The sequence below is a fragment of the Syngnathus scovelli genome, chromosome 17 (assembly GCF_024217435.2).
Source record: "Syngnathus scovelli strain Florida chromosome 17, RoL_Ssco_1.2, whole genome shotgun sequence".
In the NCBI taxonomy this organism is placed as follows: Eukaryota; Metazoa; Chordata; class Actinopteri; order Syngnathiformes; family Syngnathidae; genus Syngnathus; species Syngnathus scovelli.
The window spans coordinates 5,722,485-5,733,435 of record NC_090863.1 but is presented as its reverse complement, the minus strand read 5'-3'; the positions used below and the strand labels follow the sequence as shown (position 1 = coordinate 5,733,435).

The 10,951-nt window shown below is 45.4% G+C and overlaps 1 protein-coding gene across 16 annotated transcripts in view; it reads right to left on the bottom strand.

The window, feature by feature from the left end:
* The window catches only part of foxf2a (forkhead box F2a), a 155,914-nt gene that overhangs the window by 13,496 nt on the left and 131,467 nt on the right, over positions 1–10,951 (bottom strand). For 13 of the 16 annotated variants that reach the window (XR_007487078.1, XR_007487080.2, XR_011088434.1 and 10 more), the window contains one exon: positions 1,561–1,640. The gene's annotated coding sequence lies outside the window, so the exon portion shown is untranslated. Of the gene's footprint in view, positions 1–1,560; positions 1,641–7,034; positions 7,163–10,951 lie in introns of all 16 variants that reach the window. The other 3 variants (XR_007487082.1, XR_011088435.1, XR_007487076.1) reach the window with 2 other exon arrangements.

Here is a 10,951-nt window from a genome sequence, read left to right as displayed (position 1 = left end):
GTTCTGTTGTGGAAAAACAAACAAACAAAAAAAGGCTTTCTTCTGGCCTTAAGTAATTTAGTATTTCTTTTATTTTAAATATTGGTTTTCACTTTGCAACCTCATTCTCCAGCCTTCTCCTGTTCTAGTTTCAGTAAAATGATTAGATATTAGAATTAATAGATCATTTTAAGATTTTTTTTTCATGTACGAACATCCGCAGAATGTTAAAATTAAATTACATTGTAAAATAATGAATTGTTAAAATTATTTTATTAAAAATATATAAAAGATGGTCAATCTTCTACTGAAACTAAATTTGCAATCACCCTTGTCCCACTATATAACCTTTTATGGGTCAAGTTAGGAGGATAAGGAACGTGCGAGTCAGTTTCCTAAAACATGAATAGAAAGAATAAGTGTACCTAATGTTGTGACCAGTGTGTCTTGTGACACTAAAAGATTTTTTTTCTCGTCTCTAGACATCCACTTTTGGTTGCTGAAAACTTGTCCGATGGCATTTTCTTTCATGCATTGTCTGCCACATTCACATGCTTTTCTGCTATTTCTGTACAAATAAATACACATTTCTCATGGTTCTCCGCCATTGAGTCTGCAGCAATCCCTGACTAATGCTGAGGCTGGTGTAAAATAAGACCTTTTTTTTACAGGACACGGCTGTCTCAAACAGAATGTATACTTTGTGGCAATGTAGCTTGAAATCGTCACATTCACCTCACCAAACTCGCATTTTTTGCCCTTCCTCTGACCTCTGCAAAAAAACTTTTTTTTCCCCCACTCCTTCCCTGCCAGTATACTGTATCTCAGTCAAAGCCTTCTTTTTTCTGAACCATCACCACGCCACACACTCACCGTTTATTTGCTCAGGTGAATAAATTGTGTCACGCACACACACACACACACACACACACACACACACACACACACACACACACACACACACACACACACACACACACACACACACACACACACACACACACACACACACACACACACACACACAAACAGGCTCCCTCAGATGCTCCTTATTAGTTTCAAGGAGTTAGTCACACGCTTTCATCTGGGGCCTATAGGGAAGTGTTTATGTGCGTCATGTTTGAACAGATCGCAGCTCAGATTACACGCAGGAGTTTGTATGTTGTCAAAGAATTAAATACACCCTAGGGAGAAGGAGGAATTCATGCAACCCAAAAAAATGTTCCGGGGATACAAATTGAAGGTAATGTGGAGTAGTATTAAAGTACTGCTGGCTCTTTGAATCCTCTTGTTATGTACGTTGGACGGCGATGAAACGCTTTTTATGTCTGCTTGTTAACTGGAGTGGAAGATGTATTGCACATGAAATATATATTAGTGGGGATGAAATATTGTGCATAGTGTTCAGTGTGATGCAGCGCAGTCACAACGAACAACCACAATCATACGCATCGTTAAAAGAATACAGATGTATGTGGATAGATTTTGCGGCTCTTTTTTTTATAGCATACATATTTAAGTATCTCTGGCAATTGATAAAGCCTTTTTAATATACAGAAGATAGTGTGTGGCATGTCCTACCTACTCAGACTGCAGCGATAGCAACCCGCACGTTTCTTCTTCTTGCGCAGGCATATTTCACATCTTCGTGGATCCAAAGTCTGCAGTGAGAAAGAAAAGAAATAAATGTCTTGGGTATATCTGAAAATGTTTATGTGAGTGAGCTAAAAAGTTGAAGAGGAAAAAAATAAGGAGCCGATGTATGACAACACAAAACTCGTTTACAGCTAGCTCTATAAATAAGAGGCATGGTGTGCTTGCTTCAAGCTTTAGTTCAAAACAAACTTTTAACAAAAGAGAATTAAACATTGAATATTTAAATTAGGTAAAATAATATTTTCTCTGACAAAACTCCAGTAGCTTAATGATAACGTACAATGTGAAACACTATAGACATGCTAATTGGAATTAGCAAAGCTGCTAAGGTCATTCCCAACCTCCAAATGACTGCTACATGAACACAAATGGGGCAGCAACACATACAAACATCACTGACAAACGTAGTCTTTGCTCTGTTGGAACAGTGTCTAATACTTGGGCCTCTTATTGATACGCTTACTGCCTCCATGTCGACTTGACTTAAAAGCGGCCGCAAATGATAAACCACGATATATATTTTCTACATGTTTTTCTATTTTGTAAGAACTTTGTTCAGCAAAACAGGTGATACTGATTTCTTCCAAATATTCTTTTCGGAAGCCCGAGGGTTGGAAGCCAGCTGCAAGTTTGCGGACTCCCCGGTCCGAGACCCGGGTCGCAATGGTGAAAAATTCAATTTAGGAGGGGAGAGAGCGAGAGAGAGAGAGAGAGAGAGAGAGAGAGAGAGAGAGAGAGAGAGAGAGAGAGAGAGAGAGAGAGAGAGAAAGAGCGAGAAAGTACTGCCCCTAAGCTGCCTCGCCTCGCCCCACCGTCCCCTCCATCCACATCTCCAGGGGCGATCTCCAAGAGCCAAACCAAAACCAGATGGACTTATTGGGCCTAAAGATAACAAATAGTGCTTGAGTTCCTGTCAGTTAGAGACCACCGGAGCAAAAAAAAAAAAAAAAAAAAAAAATTCTAGAGAGGGGAAGAAAACGTGCTGACGTGGATATCTTGATCCAGCTGTATAAAATGATATGAAAAGACACGCAGGATACATGTTGGTGCGTCAGTCAACCATCTTGGCTTTGGGCAAACACAGACACACAAATCCCTGACCCCAACCTGCGGGTGGTACAAGCCGTTCAGCCTGTACCACCCACACACCGCAGAGGCCACTGGGAGACGAGAAGTTCTCACAGCCTCCCCCTGCAGATCCACCAAGAAAGTGTCCTTTGTAACAGGAGTTTCCTGCAGCTAATTAAAAAAGATGGAGGGCCCCCGCTGCAGAAGGGAGGAGACGGGGCCACGAGGACTTGTCGGAGGCTATGGGAAGGGTGAGAGTCCACGTTTCATGGAGCCAACCCTGACGTTTGTCCAAACAAGGCGCGTTCTGCTGGCGCGCTACAAAGAGGTCGGCAAAAAGCAGAGAGAGAGCTTCCCGAAGGGCAGGTGGTTCTGATTTGAGGTTCCGGATTGAAAGTGAGCTAAGCCGTGTCGTGGCAACAAGCAAACGTGCACGCTCCGGCCATAACATTAGGCACACCTGTAGAATATAACATACTGTGAAGTGTTTGCTCTCATCACTTTCAGACGCCATAAAATGGCCGCCGTCGGGTCATCTACTGGGGCTGGGTGTTATCTCTGAGTCAGGCCCACGGCGCTGGTCAGGCGCTCCCACGCCGGCAGCCCTTTTCCCATCCGGGTTGTATTTACCCGTTCTCTGACTCACCCCGACGCCGGCATGGGGTCTCTGTTCAGTCTGCCAGTCCCGCTGAGCGGCCTCTGGAGCTGAGCGAGACGCCATCCATCATGACTGCTGCATATGTGCGCATCGCCCTTTTGTGCTACGTCGTGTCGTTAAAACAAGACTTCTTGTTCTTGTGTCTGCGGTTAGCGTGTCAACTCCATCACATCATTGGTTTGCGCACATCATTCAAAAGCTCTCCGACTAGACGTACAAACTTCTTCTCGCCTCCGTGACGTATGAACTCCTGCCGACCCCTCAGCCATGACAGACTGTACGAACTTGTACTCGGTCTCTCAGCTATTCTTCTTGACATCACCCATGATGTATGAACTCCTCAACAGGTCATACGTGACATGACCTTCAAGGCGTACGAATGACGTAAGAACTCATCTCATCTTTTCAGCCGTGACTTGCAAAGTCCTCCTCGAACACTCAACCATGAACCCCTCTTTGACTTCTCATCCATAACATGAACGTCTTGACCTTCCATCCATCATGTTAGAACTCCTCTCTGACTATGACGTGTCAACTCCTATATGACTTCTCATCCAAGATGTATGAATTCCTCCATGACCTCTCATCCATACCATGAACTCCTTGACCTCTCATCCACGATGCACAAACTGGACCCCTCAACGATGCCTCCTCACCCATGACGTATGAACTCCTTCGTAACTTCTCATACTTTCAACCATGACCTCTTAACCCCGATGGATGACCTCGCCAAACACTCATCTGTATGAACTCCTCTTGGTGTTCTCAAACATGTATGAACTCCACCTCAACTCCTCCTCGGCCCTTCCGCCCCAAAATACGGGCACCCCGTCGGCCATGTTGTATGACCTCGTCCTCAACATGCAGTTTTCCTAGCCGGCCAGTCATGTTCAGCACTCCCTGAAATAGCTGGCCCACATAACATTCAAGTCACATATATTCGTGACATGTTCATACGGTGCATTAGTCGTCATGTCCTCCCATCCCACCCACAGCGTACGTCCTCCCTCGCAGCGCTGCGTGATGGATGAGCGCCGTTGCTGCAGCAGGGAGAGGCCGCTCAAGACGGAGCACGAGGCAGCCCAAAGGCCACCGCCGGGCGCCATCTTCTGCATTTCCCACCGTGGAACGCAAGATGCAGAGAGCAAGGTTGCACCGAGGGCAAGAAAAGGAGGTTTTTTTTTTTTTAATGCCCATCCGTCTGTCCTTTTATCGCCCCTTCCATGCTAGTCCCTTTCTCTCCCCATCTTCATCCTGTCTCTGCCTTCAGCAATCCAATCCTTCCTTCCATCCATCTCTCCATCCGACCCTGTCTGTTGTTCCATCCTTGCTATCCCTCTCATCTGTCCATCTGCCAATCGCTGGAGGTTTTAATGTCTATGACATTGGGAGACATTCTGTCAGAAAAGTAACAAACGCCAAAGTGCAAAGGCTCTATTTTGACGTCCTTTCAAATTAGATATTATTTTCACGGCATTCAATAATAAAAATGTCCATTTTCTTCTAATTACAGAGCAAGACTTACTAACTATGGAAGCCTACAAAATTCCCTATTGAGACATAATTCCAGGTCCACTTTGCAGAGCCACAGATCCCACTTGGTCTCATTAAAATGTTAAAAATGTATTTGCAGGCTGTTCTCAAGCTAAAACAAATAAAAGCTACATCAAATGAATACATTGCTCGCTCGCTCGGCGTGCAGTCGGTCTGGCCTGCCGTCGTTTGAGCCCACTTTGCTTTTCAGACAGAGGAAACAGGAAAAGAGTCAAAGTAGAGCGGCTGGCGCATTCTTGGGCCCAAATTCTTGACCACACAGAGAGTTTGGCGTGTGCTATTTTGTTTCATTATTCAATGACAACAATGCTAAAATTCTCAAGGGGCTATTTCGATAAAGTGCAGGTATAGGTTGAAATATTGATTAGGCACGGGGTGTACTTCAAAATTAGATGGCAACAACAATATACTTGACAGTTTTTGTATATCTAAATACGTTTTTGTCTATCTAAATAAATAGAACATTCCGGAAATGAAATTGTGTTGTTTTATTTAGCAAACAAATGGAATGTAGCCATTGATTATTGTTTGTTTGTGTGTGTTTGTGTGCACAGAAGCTGGTGGGAGAAAAGGAAGTTGTACCAATAAGGTGCCACTTGGCGTGACTACAACAATAGTCGGCTTGTATCCTGTGGCTGTCGAAAAGCCCCAACACAAACATTTAGAGTCTTTGTTTGAGCTTTTGTCTCACTTTTTGGGCTCATTTGGATTGTTTTGCAGAGTGGTTGGAAATGTTGCCCCCCCAAAAAAATAGTTTCACCTCCCCCCCTCACTGGCTTCCTCTCAGCAAACCTCAAGTCTGACAGGCAGAACCCATCAGAACCATGGAGGCCACAAAGAACCACTGCTGATTGCCCCCAAGCAGGAAACCGCTTTCTTGAAAGTCAGCAGAAAATTAGCGCACGCACGCACCTGGAACCCCACCCCTTCTCAGCGCCCTGGACTTCCTCCAGCAATTTCTGTTGAACCCCACATGGCCGACGACTCCAGCTCAAGTAGCCACAGAGCACCTCTTATACAACGCCCTAATTTACTCTCCACTGGCTACACTACTCATTACATCATTCCACAGTGGCGGGCCTCTCGCAGAGAATACAATGTCCTGGCAAGAAGCTTTTTCGAGAGAGGCCTTCAATAGGCGGGTGCGCTGCTTTGCTTTTCGACGCCTCGTTGACAGACGGACCCCGAGCGGAACGTCTTTTAACCGCCCCCAAATTGGGGCCGTCGCTATTTTCTTACATTTACGAGGGCTCGCTGTCACAGAGTTCAACGCCAGGACCACCCGGGGCAAAAAATAGATGTCATCGTGGGGGGGAGGGATGTGGGGTGGGGGGGGGGATCCTCTTGCAAGAATTGCATTATTGCAGCAGAGGGCGCTTGAAACTCTGGGAAAGTAGAAGTCCAATGGGCGCTCCCCTGCCAGCTTTCTGTCAAAAACAACAGATCTCCTGACTTTCATTTCATTTCGAGAGGAAATCCAAGCAGGATGGTAAGAAAACCTCCTGCGGAGCAGAACGTATAGAACGTGTAACAGTAGATGAAGACATTTGAAAACTCATTTTCTTGCCCAGCGCAAAGTGTAGTGTCTAGTGCACTCTAACTGTGCGTTTGATTTCTTTTGGTATTTTGGTGAACGGGCGCAATTACAAATGGGTGTCTGCGCCGTTGTGGGAGTGAACACAGCAGATTTGATTCCCGGCCAATCGGCGCGGCTCCACTCGTTGGCTTTAAATTCAGCACAGGTGGGATACGGGGCCTTTGTGGGGCACTGCACACTCTGCCCCTCGCTTACATTAGGCCACACCCACAAGGGCTGCACGGGCCAGTGGGACCTCTGAAGTGGCAGAGTAAACAGGACACTGGGGAATAGAGGGATGGAATTGCCGAGTCAGCAGTCTATCTCTGCCCCTGGAAGAGGAAAACCACTCAGCTGGGATAGGCTTCAGCTCAGCCATCACCCTGACGAGGACTCGAGAAAAGGGATGGATGGATATCCTAATGTAAAAAAAAAAAAAAAAAAAAAAAAAGCGGCGGTATCCACACATTGCGCACGCCGCCTGTTTCCAATATAATATCCCGGTGGTGGCGGCGAGCGATGACAGGCTGAGAAGTGATTTACCTGAGCGCGCTTTTTATTACACATCTTTGTTGCTACTTGAGGTAGCCAGCGCTAACTACCATAGATGGCCTCCGACCGCGCTGGCTCTCTCGCGATCAAGACAGATGAGGTGAGAGTTGCACCACGGGCTGGGGAGGGAAGGAGGGAGGGAGTGATTTAGTTCATTTGTGGGAAAAGATGAAAGTTAGCCATGATGTAGAGCAGAAGTTCAAACTGTAAAAAGGGAAATTTATGACATTGCAGCTGGTATGACTGAAAGTCCATCCATCCATTTTGGAAACTGCTTGTCCTCATTAGACTTACGGGTGAGCTGGAGCGTATCCCAGCTGATGTAAGAGGCGGGGCATCATGACCACCTCCAAAAAAAATCTCTGAGTAGGCCTACCACCATGACCATGAGCAGGGTACCGTAACGCAGTAGAACTAACTCAGGGATGGGCAACTTAAATGCTGGAGGGGGCCGCAAATTTTCTGCAGTGCTAAAATCAGGTTTTCAAAATCCACAATAAAAGCAGTGCGCTTATTTTGTGTTTTTATAGATTGAGAAGATTTCGCCAAGGGCGGCGGCAATATCGACCCGAGTGACACAATAGAGACACACAATGACACATCTAGTCAACTGGCAGCTCTAAAAAGAATTGAAGAATTGTTCATACAAGAAGAACAAGATAGCATTTTTTTTAAACACACGTGGAATTAGGATGGACTTTTATGTGAGAGGTTAAAACGGGGCATAGCGTCCTCAGATAATATGAATTCGATCGTATTTCAGCGAGACATATGCTTTCCCTTTCCTGGATCATTGAGGCATGTAATAAAAGACACGCACACACACTTGATTTTTTTTTTCCCCTCTCTCTAACCTCAAGCACTGCCGGCCGCCTAAAAGTCATGTGAATGCTCATAAAGACAATTTGCAGCAGAAACCGTTGATAATATTTTGGTGTTTAAAGGGGACATATGGAAAATTAGGCTGGGTGAAGCTCCAGAGCCACTTTCAGGTGACCCTTCAACTGGCATAAAACGTCAGTAAAAGCTCCCACACCCCACCCCTAGCTAGTGGGAAGGTAATTTAAAATGTTTAATCTCTAAATTTTCTGGTATGTGTGTGTTTGTGTGTGTGTGTGGCCTCCCTCCATCATTTGGTGTGCTGAAGCGCAGAGCATGAAATGGCTGTAAATTGGCTGTGTTTGCCCTCAGAGGAGCGCTCGGCGCAGATCATATCCGAATCCCTCGGAGAGGCCGTCCGCAGGGTCGCCGCTTATTCAATTAGTTTGAAGTCGTGGCTCCGTAACACGGTCGACGGAATAGTGTGAGAAAGTGACGGGATGCACGCATGGCTGAATGCTCATGGGACACCTCATTAGGTACACACATGTTCGATCAACAGAAGAAAAGCAAATAGGTATTCATTTCAAGGTACAATTAGGAATTAAAATTTTCTGCAAAAATATTCGTTTAATTAAAAAAAAGAGCTTTTTCTTTGGCTTTTTAATGCCACAGTGAGGAATATAAAAATGTGGTGGTGTAAGATCTCATTGGAGTTTTGAAGTCTAAGCGCACATGTATTCTTTGGCCTGTGGGTGGCGCCAAAACGACACCCCATGAAGGGAATGCCTCTGGGAGCTTTATAAAGGGGAACATGAGTGGCTGCGGGTCATTACACTCAGTTACCTGAAGCGCCTGTCCAAACGTTTATACATAGTTTCACATTGAATATACATGTGACAAAGAAGGGCAGCCACGACCATATTGGCGTCAGATCTTGACTTACTTTTCATTTTTTAAAGAATTTGAAACATTTACCATAATGTGTATCTTTTATAAAAATTAATTGTGACCTCAGTTTTTCCGTCTTGGGTCTGACATTAATTAAAATGCACAATGTTCTGGCACATACAATTTTAAATATTTGTTGAGATGATCGTTTTTTTATAATTAGATTTGTTCTACTAAAAAACTCTCACAGAGTTAGAAAATTGCTTCATGTATTTTTGCAAATCAAGCTGTCAATCAAAACGTTTTCGCTGACGCTACTCTCTCATTTCCCCCCACTGAATGTCAATCCATCGTTTTTATGCACTGCAGACCACACAGAATCATTCAGGCTAGCTGGCGCAATGCTAATAACCACCAAACTAAATGGACAGCCACAGTTTGATGTTAGTATTTCAAGTGTATTAGCATAATGTACGCTAACACCTGCAAAAAATGCCAGCGACGCAAAGGGCCACATCTAAAGCGATGACATTGAAAGCATTTTGGCATAGGAAACGTACTTTGGTGTTTATTTGTTTGACTAACAGGTGAGACGTGGGTGCGAAGGTCTCACATTTACCACTTCTGGTTCAATTTTGCGGTGCTAATGTGTCTCCACGTGGCGGCGAGCTGATAGCCGCTGACACTCAGACTAAACAAGGTGGGGGTGGTAACAGCGGCCGTGGAATTCAAGCACGTGGAAGGTTCACCCTGCCAACGTTGCCGAATCTAGTAAATTGTGAACAATACAGGCTCTTGCTAATAAATACTTTCAAATAAGATAGAATTTGGGAAATGCATCTGCTTTTACTGGCTCCAAATTGGTGGTTAGCCTAGCCAGCATCACGCTGAGCACGGGAGCCCCCCAGGGCTGCGTGCTCAGTCCATTGCTCTTCACCCTGCTGACGCATGACTGCACTGCGACCTACAGCGACAACCGCATAGTGAAGTTTGCTGACGACACGACTCTGGTGGGTCTCATCACGAAGGGCGACGAGACTCGGTACAGGTCGGAAGTTGACCTTCTGACCACGTGGTGCAGGGACAACAACCTCCTGCTGAACGTCGATAAGACCAAGGAAATGATTGTTGACTTCCGGAAGGGTCACACAACACACCTGCCGCTGACCATCGACGGTGCTGTGGTGGAGAGGGTGAGCTGCACCAAGTTCCTGGGGGTGCACATCAGTGAGGACCTCTCCTGGTCCGAAAACACCTCGTCACTGGCAAAGAAAGCTCAGCGCCGCTTGTACTTCCTGCGGAAGCTCAGGCGTGCATGTGCTCCTCAGGCAGTCCTGTCTACATTTTACCGTGGCACCATTGAGAGCGTCCTCACCAGTTGCATCGCTGTCTGGGGTGGTAACTGCACTGAACAGAACTTGAAGGCCCTGCAGCGCATTGTGAATACGGCTGGTAAGATTATTGGTGCTTCGCTACCCTCCCTGAAGGACATTTACACCTCCCATGTCGCCCGCAAGGCAACCTCGATTGCCAGAGATGTGAGTCACCCGGCTCACTCTTTGTTTGACCTTCTGCCCTCTGGGAAGAGGTACAGGAGCCTGCGCTCCCGCACCACCAGACTCGCAAACAGCTTCTTTCTCCAGGCTGTTAGGGCCCTGAACTCGCTACCCCCTTCTGCGTAGCGTGCGGCACTGTTACGCTACTTTCGGGAATGTCTGCTGTACGCGCACTTGCTCCTTTTTTTCTCTGCTCCTCCTATTTATTTATTGTTGTTTATTATTGTTGTTGTTGTGTTATTTATTCATTATTTATTCAGCACGCTTTTGTTATACTTGTTTACTTGTTGTCTGTTGTGAGCCATGTCTTGTCACCGTGGGATAGGGGGGAACGAAATTTCGGTTTCTTTGTATGTCTTTGGCATGTGGAGAAATTGACAATAAAGCTGACTTTGACTTTGACTTTGATAGCTTAGCGTCAAGGAATTAGGGAAGCTACGCTAACATACACTATTTTCTTCTCATATTTTTCACCATACATTTCAGCCCAATAAATTAGAATATGATAGAAAAGTTCATTTCAGGTCATCTTCCAATTTCTTACAAAGGACAAATGCAGCCATAGCATGACCATCAAAATTACTGTGTTAGAAATAAAAACTCAACACTTCACTCAGTTAGTGGTCGATGTAAAATATATAT